We start from the raw sequence: 16,945 nt of genomic DNA on the forward strand, positions 1-16,945 counted from the left end.
ATACTTCAATTAAAATTTTTTTCACAGCTAAAAGTACATTGTTGAAAAATCCAAATTGTGAAAATCATCACCTGCCATTATTACATTAACATTTAAATAAACAGGCATTTTTAACAAACATTTAGACACTCAAAACCTGAAAAAAAAAAAAGAAGGCAGGATTTATAAATACATAAATACCCACGCATACTTTTAGAATGGTAGCTACTGGAAGATTGAGACTTTTTTTTTTTTAATTTATCTAGGCTGCACCGGGTCTTAGTTGCAGCACGGAATCTTCGTTGTGACATGCGGGATCTTTAGTTGCGGCATGCAGACTCTTAGTTGCAGCATGCATGTGGGATCTAGTTCCCCGACCAGAGATCGAACCCGGGCCCCCTGCACTGGAAGCATGGAGTCTTACCCACTGGACCACCAGGGACGTCCCAGAATGAGACTTTCTAAAACGCCAATCTAGACAAGATTTTCTTCCATTCCAATGCCTCTTTCCTACAGGTTGGTGATACCAAGAGCTTAAGAGAGCCATTGTTGTCAATGTCGGCATTCATGCCAGCCTCCTGTCCCAGTCTGCAGCTGATGATGAAAATGTGATGAACCTTCTGCCTTAGCTTTGATGCTTTTTCATTAATTCACTTCTGGTAGTAAACTAGGACTGGTCTGCCACTTCAACGCCATCAGACATTTCCATCACGTTGTCTAAAAGGTCTTTGTTGTAACTGCAACCCAGGAAGAAGTGGTTGGCCCAGACCATGGAGAGGGACAGCAGCTGGCCAGGCAGCAGTAGTTGTTGGGTGGGTCGCGGTAGTCGGACAGGTGACACAGGATGAATTCCATGTGGACCTTCCATTGCTTCTCGCGCTCTAAGTGGGAGAATTGCTCCCTGAAGTTGGTTGCCTGCCACACTCCTGAAAGCAACTCCTCCACCGTGGTGCCCGCCCTTCAATTAAAATTTCTAAAAAAACAAAACAAAACCCAGATACTTGAGGTAGCAACCAATTGCAATATATGAACTTTATTTCCATCTTGATTTTAATAAAATAGTAAAAGAAACTTTTATGAAACAGGGAAGCTTAAACATTATTAACAATTAATAAATTATTTTTGACAAACAGCGAGGTCCGACTATAGCACAGAGAACTATGCAATATCCTGGGATAAACCATAATGGAAAAAAATATTTTTAAAAAGGTATATATATGTATAACTGAATCACTTTGCTGTACGGCAGTAATTAACACAACATTGTAAATCAACTATACGTCAATAAAAAATAAATAAATAAAACATTATTATTAATTGTTTAGGTGGGATAATGGTATTATGGCTAATATTGATATCTCTTAAAGAAGACTTCTCTTTTTAGAAATACACGCTGAAATATTTGGGGGTGAAATGATGTGATCTCTGGGATTAGTGTCGGAATAATCCAGATGGGGAAAGAGGGGAGGAAGGGCCTAGATGAAATAAGGTTGGTTCTAAATTGATCATTGTTAACTATGTTCCTCTGTACACTTTTGTATGTGCTTGAAGTTACCTATAGGAAAATATTTTTAACAGAGAAGATGGTTTGTCACCACTGAGGATGACAAATCATGGCATAATCACAAATGAGGTATTGAAAAATGTCTCAAGAAAATAAGATACACAAACAGTAATCCCAGGGCCTGACCTGGATCACATGCCCATCCCTGAACCAATCTTTCGATCAGGGGGATCCAGAGCTCTCACTTTGCAGTTCTGGGTCATGTGATCTTAACATCTTTATTGGAGTATAATTGCTTTACATTGTTGTGTTAGTTTCTGCTGTATAACAAAGTGAATCAGCTATACGTATACATATATCCCCACATCCCCTCCCTCTTGCATCTCCCTCCCACTCTCCCTATCCCACCCCTCTAGGTGGTCACAAAGCACCGAGCTGATCTCCCTGTGCTATGCAGCTACTTCCCACTAGCTATCTGTTTTACATTTGGTAGTTTATATATGTCCATGCTACTCTCTCACTTTGTCCCAGCTTACCCTTCCCCCTCCCCGTGTTCTCAAGTCCATTCCCTACGTCTGCATCTTTATTCCTGTCCTGCCCCTAGGTTCATGAGAACCTTTTTTTTTTTTTTTTTAGATTCCATATATATGCGTTAGCATATGGTATTTGTTTTTGTCTGACTTACTTTACTCTGTATGACATACTCTAGGTCCATCCACCTCACTACAAATAACTCAGTTTCATTCCTTTTTATGGCTGAGTAATATTCCATTGTATATATGTGCCACATCTTCTTTATACATTCATCCGATGATGGACACTTAGGTTGCTTCCATGTTCTGGCTATTGTAAATAGTGCTGCAATGAACATTGTGGTACATGACTCTTTCTGAATTATGGTTTTCTCAGGGTATATGCCCAGTATTGGGATTGCTAGGTCATATGGTAGTTCTATTTTTAGCTTTTTAAGGACCCTCCATACTACGAATAGTATCTTTATTTTATTTTTTTTAGAACATTCAAACTTTTTTTTTAATATATGGCAAAATTTTAAAGTCTGATAATTTTTATTTTTTGGGTTTTTTAAAATTAATTTTTATTGGAGTATAGTTGATTTACAATGTTGTGTTAGTTTCAGGTGTACAGCAAAGTGAATCGGTTATACATATACATATATCCACTCTTTTTAAAGTTCTTTTCCCATACAGGTCATTATAGAGTATTGAGTAGAGTTCCCTGTGCTGTACAGTAGGTTCTTATTAGTTATCTATTTTATACATAGTAACGTATATATGTCAATCCCAGTCTCCTAATTTATCCCTCCCTCCCCTTTCCCCCTTGGTAACCGTAAGTTTGTTTTCTACATCTGTGACTCTATTCCTGTTTTGTAAATAAATCCATTCATACCATTTTTTTAGATTCCACATATAAGTGATATCACATGATATTTGTCTTTCTCTGTCTGACTTACTTCACTCAGTATGACAATCTCCAGGTCCACCCATGTCACTGCAAATGGCATTATTTCATTCTTTTTTATGGCTGAGTAATATTCCATTGTGTATATATGTACCACATCTTCTTTATCCATTCCTCAGTCAATGGACATTTAGGTTGTTTCCATGTCCTGGCTATTGTAAATAGAGCTGCAATGAACGTTGGGGTGCATGTATCTTTTGGAATTATAGTTTTCTCTAGATATATGCCCAGGAGTGGGACTGCTGGATCATATGGTAACTCTATTTTTAGTTTTTTAAGGAAACTCCTCACTGTTCTCCATAGTGGCTGTACCAATTTATATTCCCACATGAACAGTATCTTTAAGTAGTATCATTAAGATACATGAACAAATTCCCAAGGCCAGTAATTTGAAGGAAACAATACTCATCTAGATGCATAAGTTATGGTATGTTTGATTGTTTCACAATCAGTTCTAGGGATTTCCCTGGTGGTCCAGTGGTTAAGACTCCGCGCTCCCAATGCAGGAGACCTAGGTTCCATCCCCAGTCAGGGAACTAGATGCTGGATGCCGCGACTGAAAGACCCCGCATGCCACAACTAAGACCCAGCACAGCCAAGTAAATAAATAAATATTTTAAAATAAAAATAAATAAATAAATAAAATCAGTTCTATTGGGTGTGTATCCAAAATCTATAAGAAACAGTACTGAGCACCACGCTTCAGAGTTAAGCAGGAAGATCCAGTCCTTTTAACACATGTGCATGGAGTTCTTATTATGTGTCAGATGCTGTGTGAGGCATAAAGATGAGCACGTACGGAGGGGGAAGTGGAGACGTGTATCGGGATCAGGTTTGGCTGCCAGTGACCAAAAGCCCAAGGTAAAAGTGCCTTGACAAGATAGAAGTCTGTGTCCCTTGCATGTGAATGGAGTCCAGGGTGGGAATGACACCTCCACCATCACTGTCAATGGCCAACTCCCAAAAGACCACCAGAATGCGGATGCAGGTGGCCTCAGGTCTCATCATCAGGGACATGGGTTCCTTCTGTCTTGCTGCTTTGCCATCATCATGATGTATCCTGTACCTCCGGCAAGTAGGAAGAAAGGCTCAAGAGGATCAAATGTCCTTCCTCGAATGATGCTTCCTTGGAAGCAGTGTGTGTGCGTGCAGTAGTGGGCGTGTGACAAGCAGAGCAAAGGACAGGGCTGCAGCACAGAACACGTGGCTGCTCCTGTCCTCAGCTGCGCACCTGCTCTCTTCCTCAGACAGACTCTCTCTAAGGTCATATTATGAGAGTATCTGAAACACCTTGAGTGAGTCCCTAGCTTGAGGAGTGTCTGTGTCCCCTCTTACTTGGTAGATGGAAGCCCTGCCGGGTACTGTGTAAAGGCCATGTATCAGGTGTCTTTGTGATGGAAACGGAGGATTCCCAAGCTCTGGCATCCACAGCAAGACACTCTGGTTCCTTTGGGTTGCTCAGCTGAGTCCCCACTAGGAGCCTGAGTCTGAAGCTGCCGTTCCTGGTGGTCACTCTGGCTGACGACAGGATGCGGCATCTACAGCCTGGACACAGACCCTGTGGCCTGTTACTTCTTCCCCAGCAGGATTGACCTGAGCTGGGGACGCTGTTACTGGTCCCTCTGACCACATCTTCTCCATTGATCTTAGCACAATATGAACAGTCATCTCAAGGAAGGCATGGGAAGTTGTTGACACCAAGAGGATTGGGTCATCGCAGGAAAGACACTGGGAGACAAGTGACGGTCTTAGCTAAAATTTCAGCCTGCAGAACCCAACCTTTTCCCCACGACAGCGAGATACATCGGAGGTAAGTCTGAATGACCCCTTTGAACATTACTAAGTGGCAGGGTCAATGAAATATTTAGGCTGTGCTGAGAACACCTAGTTCTGATTCTCTGGTAGCCCTACCCACCTTGGCATTTGCACCTTGCACTTTGGCCAGCTACTGGGACGTGTCAGGTCTCTTCCACTTCTGGAAGGGATCACTTTCTCATTTGGTAGTAAAAGGGTAAAAGACAGCCTTGCAAGGCATGACAGATTATCCTGACATGGACCAGCTGGCAAATTTTCCAGCCTGGAAAAGAACAAAAAATATAGGTTACCCTACAGGCACAATTTCTTCATCCTGCTCTGGCAGTCATCCAGTGGTCTTGAGCTAATACCATTGCATCATTCCCAACCTGGGAAAACTTAAGGCCAAGAAACCAGATCTGCAAAAGTTATCATCCAGCCTTACATATTTCTAAAATATTTCATTTCAACCTGGAGAGGCAAAGCTCCCCATATCTTAATTGGTTTCCCCACCTCAGAGTCTTTCCTCTTCCAAGGCACTCTCCATGCTGCTGGCAAAATTCTCTTTCAAACACACACACACACACACACACACACACACACACACTCACTCCTTTGCTCAAAATCTAACACTGACAACAGAGATAAATTTAAGCTTCAAAGCCTGCCATCCGAGGTCTTCTATAAATCTTTCCTTTGTCCAGAATGATTTTAGTTTCATCTCCACTTTATCTGCTCATTTATTTATTCCTTCGTTAACTCAGCAAAAATGTATTCAGCCCCGTAATTTATTCAGACACCATATTTAGCACAGGAGTGTGAGAAGATCCACTATATAAAAACAGATTTTCCTTCAAGGAGCTCAGCCTACTGCATGGGACAGACATGTAAACAGTGACGACCACACCGCCTCTTAAGCTCTGTAACCCCTCCCCAAAGCCTTTCCTTTTCCTCTTCTTCTCCTCTGTGTCTAAGCACTTGACACTTCCACCGTAAGGCACACTGCCTGAAATGAGACTGTAAATGAAATGGGTCTGTCTCTCCCCTCCAGTTGTAAGTTGCTTGGGTCCTGGGATCACATCCACTCATGTTCTTCTGCCTATGCACTTGGCATTTTCCAGAACCCTGTTAAATACTGGTTGGGTTGAAGTAATGAGTCTTCAATTAGGCCTTTATTCTGTGTGCGTTAAACACGTCTCTCCACCCCCTGCACTGAGCTGATACGTCCTTGGGAGCCGTGCTCTCAGCACCTCACCCCACCCCCCTGTGCTGTCCCCTGTGTCACCAAGCGAGGACACCAAGCTTAGGGAAGCAGCCCAGCTTAAGAGAATTGCTGCCGTGTGCCCTGGAAAGCATAGCACTCATCCAATGAGATTTAGGACAAGAAAGGATGACCTGAGCCCTTTTAGCTTCTGGCTCAGAGGAATAAAAATAGGCAACGCAATCAGACTTTTTTTTGCTTTGTTTCTCTCACAGAATATTGTCCTTGCTTCTCCTACCCTGGTGCAGCTGTGTGGCGCTTTCATAGGCCAGATGGGGACTTAGATTAGCAAGTCAGCAATTCATCCCCGGCTACTCCACCTTGGGTCACACCAGGTAGGGTGGGGTGGCCTCGCACATGGAAAGGAGCGCTAACAAGGGACAGACCACAGGCCACAGAACAAGGGGGGACCGGGTGAGGATAAGCAGAGCGCCCCAAATTTGATTAGTAAAGCAATTTTCCCAAGGCTAAATATGGACGAGAATATCCTCCACCTCAGTTCTGTGGGCAGAGACTGGACTTCACAAGGAAGAGATGGACAGGACCCGTCGGAGCCCAGAGCTCCCCCGCTTCCTCCTTGACGTGGGTGAAAGACAGGGCCACGTCAGACCCCCAAATCGCCTATCCCCCCAACCGCTTTTTGTCTGTGGGGGGAGTGTTTATTTGGGGTGCATCCCACAGCCAGGCATCTTACAGCTCTGCCTCCAGAATATTATGTGACCTCCTGCTGAGAATCACACATCTGCTCATTTCACACCTGCTGAAAATTCCATCTCCCCTCCCTTCCCACCATGGCAGGGCCTGTGTGCCTGATTGGGCCCCCTCAGTAGCCCAAAGCAGCTTTTAGGATTTTTCTTTTCTAAAGGGAAAAAAACCAAAACAAAACAAGTTCTCTAAAGTCGGAAGTTGATGGGATTTGGTGTCAGAAAAATGTATCTCACAAGGTTGCTAAGCTGAGATAAGAAAATATTTGTGAAAACGCTTTGGAAATGGTTAGGCTGTATGTAAATGCTTCCCACAGCCAGGCATCCTACACAGCTCTGCCTCCGGAATGTTCTCTAAGCATAGATTATTCTCCTGCCTACCCCTGTGGTTGGTTACCAACATCATCCTCTATTATTTAGATAAGTCCTTCCCCCATCTTAAATTTCCCCCAAACGGAAAAATAATATGAAGAGTGTTGTTCAAAAGATCAGTCCTCACTTGAATGGCTGTAAGCACAGACATGCTGAAACAATACGGGGTCTTTCTTGGTAAACCACTTTCCATAATTACGAGCTACATAGGACTTGAAGGGATCAGGGGACGCCTGCAGAGATGGTCATCTTGCTTAGCCGGATACAACAGTCCCTGCCACCCTCCAAATTCACAAAGCTCACTGGAGCAAACGCCCAAGCGTGAGTGCATAACTGATCCTAACAGAGACGTGCCTGCCAGCCTTGATCCCGCCGTGACCTCTGACAGGTACTGTGCTCCTGCCAAAGAGTGACCCTCGGCTGTCTCCAGGACACCAGCCAACCTTCTGCCGCTCCCCAGAAACGTGCAACACTCTGATGCAAAACCAGGAGCCTGCTCGCCCTCACTCCTTACCCCCAGGGACACAAGCTACACCTCTGAACTTTACTCAGCAGGTTTACCACCTAGGCTCAGGAAGCACCTGGGGCTGGTGTGTTAGTTTCCTGGGACTGCTGTAACAAATTGCCACAAACCAGGTGGCTTAAAACAATAGAAATTTATTCTCTCACAGTTCTGGAGGAAAAATCAAGGTGCTGGCAGAGCCGTGCTCCCTCCTGAGGCTCTAGGGGGGGTCACTTCCTGCCTCTTCCAGCTTCTCCGGCCCCAGGCATCCCATGTCTTAGGGCTGTATTCATGTCCTCTAGTCTCTGCATCTGCCTTTTCCCTGTGTGTCTCTGAATGTCCTTTCTCTATAAGGACACCAGTCTTTGGATTTAGGGCCCCCCCCCAAATCCACAACGAGCCCTTCTCCCCTCCAGATCCTCAACTTAACTGTATCTGCAAAGACCCTATTTCCAAATAAGGCCATGTTCCCAGCTACCTGGGGTTAGGACTTGGACACATCTTTTGGGGGCAACCCCCATTCCACCCTCTACAGTTGGTTAGAACCGAAGTCCGGTTGGAGGGAAGGGGGCACTTCCTGCACGCTCCCCTTTCACTGCATCACCGGTTCAGCCTGAAGGTGAGAAGGTGCTTGCAACCCATGGGGGGGCCTCCAGGACTCCAAGGGCATGTGCTCTTGCCTGACCCCCAACAAGCGTGGTTTTAAGGAAAGTGAGGCCAAAAGAAGGCCAAGGCGGGCCTACAGTCCACTTTAGGGCCCAGGCTCTGAAAGAGCCAGAGAACAAAGACCCTGCTCTCGGGACTTCCCTGGTGGCGCAGTGGTTAAAAATCTGCCTGCCAGTGCAGGGAACACGGGTTCGAACCCTTGTCAGGGAAGGTCCCACATGCCGCGGCGCAGCTAAGCCCGTGCGCCACAACTACTGAGCCTGCGCTCTAGAGCCTGCGAGCCACAACTACTGAGCCTGCGCTCTAGAGCCCGTGCTCTGCAGCAAGAGAAGCCACTGCAATGAGAAGCCTGCTCACGGCGATAAAGAGCAGCCCCCGCTCACCGCGACTAGAAAAAGCCCGTGCGGAGCAACGAAGACTCAACGCAGCCAAATAAATAAATAAATAACAATTAAAAACAAACAAAAAAGTCCTTGGCTCCCGGGGCGGCCTCCGCGGTGGGCGGGCCTTGCTCAGAGGCTCACCACGTGCATCTGCAGAGGAGCTCGTCTCCGGGGACCCCCTCGGGCACACAAAGGGCTTCTCTGAGGACCAGCCTCTTGGCAGCTCGGGGGAGCCTTCCAGGAACCCCTGTGATGCTGGCAACCTGGGCTCATTCTACACCCAGGGAAACGGAGGCACAAGGAGGCCTGCTTAATCCCCACAGAGAATTCGGATCTTTGGAGGCAGTGGGTGGTGCCTCTCACCCCATATGGTAACTGAATATGGTACCCTAGTTAAGTTAGTTATGGTTTAATAACAGCCCCCTCTGCTGCACACTGACTGTATTGGCCGGCCGCTAGGCAGGGATCCTCATAAGAGCCCATTTTACAGGTGGGGACACCAAGACACACACAGTGACTTCCAGGGCAGAGAATGTGACCCTAACACTGTTTGACTCCAACACTCACGTGAGTGTTTCCGTTGCATTAACCTCTCTCTGCAGAGGTTAAACTCATTGTTTCTCCTTTTTGTTCTTTCTTCCAACTCACCAGGTTCAAGACCTGAACGCCCAGGTGTCGTGGTGAAATGCCCATCACCCCTAAGCACATAGGCATGTGGATGCCCAGGTGGCATCCGACTGGCAGTGTGGGAGCACCTGATGGACAGACACACCTGCGAGTCCCCGGACATTCTGCTGAGCTCGCAAACCGGGAACGTATCTGGCCTTAAGATATTTCCATATGACCTCTGTGTTGCAGTCAAATAGGCTTGACTCATACATTCTTTAAATAGCAAGTGGCAATAACCTGTGTGACTTTTTAATGTTCCATTTATTCTTCCATCTGCTAATTGTTCTGAGATTCATAATAATGGAGTTCCCAAGCGCCTGGCACATGACATAATGGAGGCCAAAAAACCCTGATTAAGTTCAAGTTTGAGAATGCTGAATGAAATTAAAGGTACCCTTAACTTGGTGAAAATAATAGAAAGGTTTTATTCCCCTTTCTTTTTCTTTAAATCCACTTATTTTTATGTCCCACCAGCAAAGACTACGAGGCCAACTGGGGTCTCGATACAAAGCAAAGCTTGCTCTCTGATGGAAGACATTGAACCCTCTGTCTTAGTTTCTGCATCCTTTGCATTACACAGTTTAGCAACTGTACAACAGGCTGAAAGAAACCGATGATTTCTCTGCAGCTGGTTCAAACTTGCTGAAAGTGATGCTGAGAAAATTTATGGATGCAGGAAAACCCGACATACCTCCAAGTGGCTCCTCTTACCCCCACCCTCAGATTTGCAATGCTGGGATCCAAGACATCTTCAAAACCATTTCATTCATCTTGGCCAAGCCCTTAAATGTTTAAGAAGTCTCATGAATGGATAAAGAAGATGTGATATATATATATATGATAGAATATTACTCAGCCGTAAAAAAGAATGAGATAATGCCATTTGCAGCAACATGCATGGACCTAGAGATTATCATACTGAGTGAAGTAGGTCAGAAAGAGAAAGACAAATACCATATGATATCACTTATACGTGGAATCTAAAATATGACACAAATGAACTTATCTATGAAACAGAAACAGCCTCACAGACATAGAGAACAGACTTACGGTTGCCAAGGGGGAGAGGGGGTGGGGGAGGGATAGTCTGGAAGTTTGGGGTTAGCAGATGCAAACTATTATATATAGAACGGATAAACAATAAGGTCCTGCTGTATAGCACTGGGAACTGTATTCAATATCTTGTGATTAAACCATAATGGAAAAGAATATGAAAAAGAATGTATATACCGTGTCACAGAATCACTTTGCTGTACAGCAGAAATTAACACAACATTGTAAATCAACCATACTTCAATAAAATAAATTTTTAAAATTTTTTAGATGTTTGAGAAGTCTGCATCAAATAATGTCCGATAAAAGCTTAGCGCTCTTCGTGGTTAGGGACACGATAAAACTTAATTTTGAGCCATAACACCTTAAGAAAGGAATTTTATTAGCCAAGGCAGGGAGCCCTGTGACCCAACTGATAGACATACCTGAGGAAATTCAGGCCCCATGACTGCCAGCTGGGACTTGTTCGGCTCTTGATGTTCCCAGAGATAAAACAATACCCTGAAGCAGAAAAAGAAGGCTTTTGTTCCAGCTTAGACCGTGATTATTTTCCATGAAGGAGCAGAAAGGTTTCATAAACAGAGGGGACCCATGGACACAGCTCCTGCCAAAGCTCTCACCTGTGGTTCCAACCACAACAAGGGTGATTTAAAAATTTTAAATATCAATGTAATTTTTTTAATTATAAAATAATATACGCTACAGCAGACTGTCTACACGGCATCCACTGCCCATGTCTTCCTACCCAAGGCCGGACTCTGCTCAGGTGCCCACCCTCCTTCACATGCGGGGAGCGGCGGAACTCCAGGGGAAGCTGACCCTGCCCCAGCTCTGGCAGGCAGACCAGGTAAATCTAAGGCATCCCTTCTCCCAGGCACTGATTTAGGAGTGGGCATGGAACCCAATTCTGACCGATGAGACCCACAGGGAAGTCTGCTAGCGGGTTCCGGAAGGGCTCCTGCCGTCTAAAAGGGAGACACCGAAAAAGACAGCCCATTTCTGTGTCTGGGCACTGCTGTGTCCACTCTGCTTCCTGGGACTGCGACACCTGTGCTGTGCCCACGAGGGGAAGTGGGCTTTGATGGGGATGGGGGCGTCCTGGGGCCACAGAGAGTAGAGGTGGAGGGAGCAGAGCAGGTCTTTGGTGACACGTCGCCGCCGTGCCTGGGGCTCCCCTTCCTGCTAGACTTCCCGTCATGTGCCCTTGTCAATGTCCGCATTGTGCAGTCCAGCTTGAGGAAGGGTTTTCTGTTCCTTGTCGCTAAAAGCAACCTGAGCCCACACTTGTTTTAGAAACGTGTTGAAATGCAGAAATGCATAAAGAGGAAAATAAAAATCACCAATCCTCCCACTATCCAGTCACAACCATAATTTATGTTTTGTTGCTCTTCCATCACCTGTTGGTGGTGCTAATTGTGATATATAACTACAGAAGGCATACACTTGCTTTTTGTAAAAAATTCAGAGAGAACAACAGTTGAATACAGAAATAGCCGCTGTAACCCCAGCCGCTCAGTGACGGACTCTTGGCAGTTTGTCATCTATTATGGAAATTTCCCCCACAATGTCAGTGTTTTCTAATGTAATTGGTGTTCCTGAAGGATGAATTGCTCACCTAACCTCTTGAGCCCATACGCAGGTAAACTGTAGTGTGACTCAGACTAGGAGAACGGCTGGGCTGTGAGAGCCGGAAGCCGGGAGGAGTAAAAGGAACGGGGGAAGGAGTTTCCCCTCCTTTCTGCAAGCAGGGCTGGCCTGGGCAGAGGAACAAAGTGGAGAGATCCGGGGCCTCGAGCACAAAAGGATCTGGATTCAAAGTCCTAATTCACTGTGGAAGGCTTTGTGACCTTGGGCAGGTCCCTTAACCATTCTGAGCCTATTTTCGCAGCTGTAAAATGGGCATAGTAATGCCTAACAGAGTTGTAAGGGTTGGAGATAATTCACGTGGTACAGACGCAATAAATGGTAGCCATTATTCAAAATATTTGCCAACTTCCCATTTCTCTTTCTGGACTCTTCTACTACATCCTGAACGTCTCTTCCCACCCCCCCATCCCACCGCACCACCCCCAGCTGTCTTTACTCCATCTGTATTAGCCAGGGGGTTCTTAGTAGCAGACAATAGGATCCACTCTAGCTAGCTCAAGCCAGAGGGGGTTTCTGAAGGGCCAGAGGGCTCACGGAATTGCTGGGCAGACCGGGGCTGCAAGCACTAGGCAGGCTTCCAGGAACAACCGACTCCCCGAGTCACCCTGGTTCACCAAGGGAGCTGCCACCTCACCAGGATCAGGAAGCTGCCAAGTCTGCTTGGTCTCCAGAACCGGGCTCCCTCTGCCACGATCCATGCCAACAAAATGATGCCCTGTTTCCTGTCTCTGTCTCCACGTGTCAGTCCTGAGTCAGAATCCCCTGCAGGAGCATGTGATTAGTTGAATCTAAATCGCACATCTGAACCCCAGTAGGTTTTATATTTCTGCATTAGAAAGGGGATACCTACAGTCTGGAAATCTGATTATGGTCAGTATGTGGAGAGAAGTCTCAAAACCTTGGGGGCAGCCTCAGATTCTGGGTGGGGAGCAGGCCAAGGACACATACTCAGAAGTGCTGTACCTCCGTCCTTGTTCCTCGGAGATGGCATTGTGAGATGCTCCAGTTACATACTTGGCTGAGCTCATATGTGAGAGGCAAAGCCAGGTGATTCAACATCCATCCCTAGGGACAGTGTTTAATGGGTCCTTCAACTTGCACTTTTAAGAAGATGCTTGGGACGTGGGGTTCAGGACATGCTCCCCCGCAATACTGCCCCTGGGTATATTAAATATTTTAAGCTGAAGGAGTTTGAGAAAATGGCAGAAGCAGGAAGTTCACACTGACCTTCCCCTCCTTCTCCCCTGAAACAGGTCATAAAACCCTTATGGAAGAGGTGCCCACCCTAGACCCAGAGGAAAGGAGCATCCTTACCTCCTAAGACAAAGGGACACCAGGAAGAATCCAAATGGGCCATGCAAAGTTTCCACCAGTTTGCTACACTCACTTCATACTCTTTGACCTATCATATTCCTCCACGACTGTCCACCCCATCAAACCTAGCAAGAAATACTCAGGTTTTACTGTTTCTTTGGGTCTTCATTTCTGTAGGAAGGCTCCCGGGACACATAAAATTGATATTACATACATTTGTATGCTTTTCTCCTGTTCATCCGTCTTTGTCAGTTTAATTTTCAGACCCAGCCAGGGACCCTAAGAGAGTCAAAGAAAACTTTTTCCTTCCCTACATTTGTCAACTCTAATCTCCGATTCATGACATTTTGGGCAGTATAACAAATGAGTTGAAATTGTTTTCGGTGCAGTGAAGGAGAATATTATGAGTAAGGGCAAATGCAGCCTGAGGGTCAGAGCAGCGTGTAAAAGTCCTCATGATCAGAGTTTTGAAATTTTTCCTGCTTTTTTTTTTTTTTTGGTCGCGCCCCACAGCATGTGGGATCTTAGTTCCCCAACCAGGGATCAAATCCATGGCCCCTGCATTGGAAGTGTGGAGTCTTAACCACCGGACTGCCAGGGAAATCCTGTTCCTGCTTTTTTAAGCTGCTGCCTTTTCTCTGGAAAACTGGATCAGAACATATTTGTACAGGCTCTGATTTTTCTAATAATTACAGCCTTTGCTCCCAGAGAGATGAGAGCCGGTAGGTGTGAGCACAGGCTGGCTGATGTAATCCAGGGATTACACACGTGATAGGAGTGTGAACTGCTGGAGTGTAACAGCCCTTCGAGACAAGCCAGACCGCGGCCCTCTTCTTATAGATGAAGACACTATTCATTGTCTGCGATTGTAGATGATATTTTGCATTCACTTATCATAAACGATTTCATCGAATATTGACTCGTTTTTCTGACGGGCAGATAAAAGGAGATGCTACCTCTTGTCCTGCCAGAGAGCTGGCATCCTCGACAACAACGCAGACTGCTCTCCCACAGGGATACCAGCTCCTTTATGAGGTTTTCCTCCAGCTGACGCAGTGATTTGAGAGTCATCCTTTCAACTCCTGAAAGAAGCGGGTATTTGTTCCTGGGTAGGACAGAAGCCTGAAATTCACTCATAACCCCTAAGGAAAGGCGGCCTAGTGATCATCTAGACTATTTTTCTTCCCCCGTCGCTGCATGCAGGGGTAGCTCTTGGGACCCTGCTTAGGAAGGCAGCAAAGCCAGGGCTTCCTTCATCTGGTTGAAGATGATGGGATGGTTACTGGAAGATACTAGTTATTTCTTTCTTGTTCTAAACCCCCTGGTATTACATTGCCAGTCAAAGCCTGTGCTCCCTGCATAATAAGATAGGAATGCTGTGCAGAGACGATGCTAATGGCAGCTAAATATAGATGGCAGCTTCTAGGTGCATGTGTGCCTGCACAAACACTAGAACAATTACGGGAAGAAGCCTTCCACGCTGCATGGTTATAACCTTGACTTTAGGAAAGCATGAACTTTTCTGGCTGGGCCCAGGGCTCTCCTTCTGTTAAATGGCATTCCTGGATGGGCAGCTGGAAATGCTCTGTCCTTTGTTACCCTTTGGACTTGGTGGCGCCCGGGATGTTATTACGTAACAGAAAAGTGTCTTTTGTCACTCGGAAATGTGTGGGGCTCAAAGGACAGTCCTACATGGGTGGAGATGAATAGGCCTCATTAATTAGTCACATTCCTTCCCTTCTCCATCCTTTATAATTAGGGCGTCAGACATCCCTGTTGGCCTGAGATAGTCTCAATTGATGCCTACGGACTCAAGGGAATTATCAATAACGTCCCCTTTCACTCTCAGAAGTGACCTGGTTGGGTGATAAATTTTTATTTTAATTTAATTTAATTTTTTAATTGAAGTATAGTTAATGTACAGTGTTGTGTTCATTTCAGTGTACAGCAAAGTGATTCAGTTATACATATATATATATTCTTTTTCAGATTCTTTTCCATTATAGGCTATTTCAAGATAGTGAATATAGTTCCCTGTGCTATACAGTAGGTCCTTGTTCTTGATCTATGGGTGATAAATTTTTTTTTTTTTTTTGGCCATGCCACAAGCATGTGGGATCTTAGTTCCCCGACCAGGGATCGAACCCTTGCCCCCTGCGGTGGAAGCTCGGAGTCTTAACTACTAGACTGCCAGGGAAGTGGGTGATAAATTTTAAGATCACTGATTTGTAATCCTTAAGGAGAAGGAGGGAGACAACACCGTTTTGTAGGTGTGGACCCCCTGAGAGCCAGCCTGGGTAAGAGGGCTTTAGATTGAAGAAAGAATAGGGAGAAGCAGCTTTTCCAAACCCTTCTAAAGAGCTGTCTGTTGTACCCATCCTCAATGGCTCTAAGTGGCCACATACCCCCAGCTTCTGGGGCATTGGGGTGATCAAACTAAGCCAGGGAGACCTGTTGGCCTAGGCAGTATGGCCAGACTGGAAAAATCAAATGGTTCCTGCCATCCACTTGACCCTGGAGCTGACCAAGGTGAAATGGTCACCTTACTGCTGGCCTCCAAGCCTAAGGTCATAGTTCAAGAGAATGTCAGAACTAGGCTTGTACAGGGGGTGCTGGCCATCTGTGGGGCTGGTCTTGTTTGTAGAGTCTTCTCCCCATGCTGGGTTGTTTCAGGGCCCATTGTAAAAAGCCAAATCATTCCCCGCTCTACAAAGATTCTCACCTAGAGTGATGAGAATGAAGGGGGAAGGACTGGGTGATAGCCTTAAGGGAGTCTCAAAGATCTGATGCCCCCAAACTAAGCCCTTTCTCTCCAATCCACTGGGATGAAGGACTTTCTAATCCCTCAGCCCTTCCGAATGTGTCTTCCTGCAAGAGGTGGCCAGTGCCAATAGGGGGCTGAGTTTTCTTGGGCAATCTGTTGGTGACAGGCCAACTCCATGGGGAAGATTCTCATCTAGGGCTTGATCTTGAAGTTACTCTCTAATTCATCAGCTCTGTGTAAAAGCTATAGAGCACATCGACCACCATTAGGCTGTCAAAACGTTCATTCAGCTGATGAGAATAGCTTAGGGCTTTTAAAATTACCAGTCTTTTGCAAAGATGTTGGTTGGGTTTCTGCATACACCCAAAAAGTGCCCTTGCATAGAGATTACTTCAGTAGCATTCACTGCAGAAAATAAAGACTGGAGACTGTCGGCTAGATGACATTCCACAGACCCAGAGATAACCAACTGTGGCAAAAGAAAAGGATGCTCAAGATTTAATTTTGTAAAGATGGGGTGTTGGCCTGGAATCACATTCCAAAAATTCCTCCTACCCGCAGACCAGCTCCCATCACACCCACAGCATTCGAGATGAGGTGGGGTGAGAAATTCTACGGTCGGCTACTGAGTATCCTGCTGGGCACCTCCTCTGCGGAAAAGTCTGTGAAATTCTAAGATTGTTCGAACATGCCATTACTGATAAAAACGTCCTTTCAAATCCCAAGTCAAAACTCCTGACTTTTAAGCAAATGTATGCCTATGCTAGTTTTCAAACTCGTAAAGCACAATATGGAAACAAGGATAAACATATGAGATTTTAGTTTTGCTGTGTCCCAGGAGCCACGGGCTGAAA

The 16,945-nt window shown here is 45.7% G+C and overlaps 1 pseudogene; it reads right to left on the minus strand.

Annotated features, from left to right (window-relative positions):
* Positions 1–187: 187 nt before the first annotated feature.
* LOC103012820 (CDKN2AIP N-terminal-like protein) lies at positions 188–12,711 on the minus strand (annotated as a pseudogene).
* Between the last annotated feature and the right edge of the window lie 4,234 nt (positions 12,712–16,945).

The sequence above is a fragment of the Balaenoptera acutorostrata genome, chromosome 20, assembly GCF_949987535.1.
Source record: "Balaenoptera acutorostrata chromosome 20, mBalAcu1.1, whole genome shotgun sequence".
In the NCBI taxonomy this organism is placed as follows: domain Eukaryota; kingdom Metazoa; phylum Chordata; class Mammalia; order Artiodactyla; family Balaenopteridae; genus Balaenoptera; species Balaenoptera acutorostrata.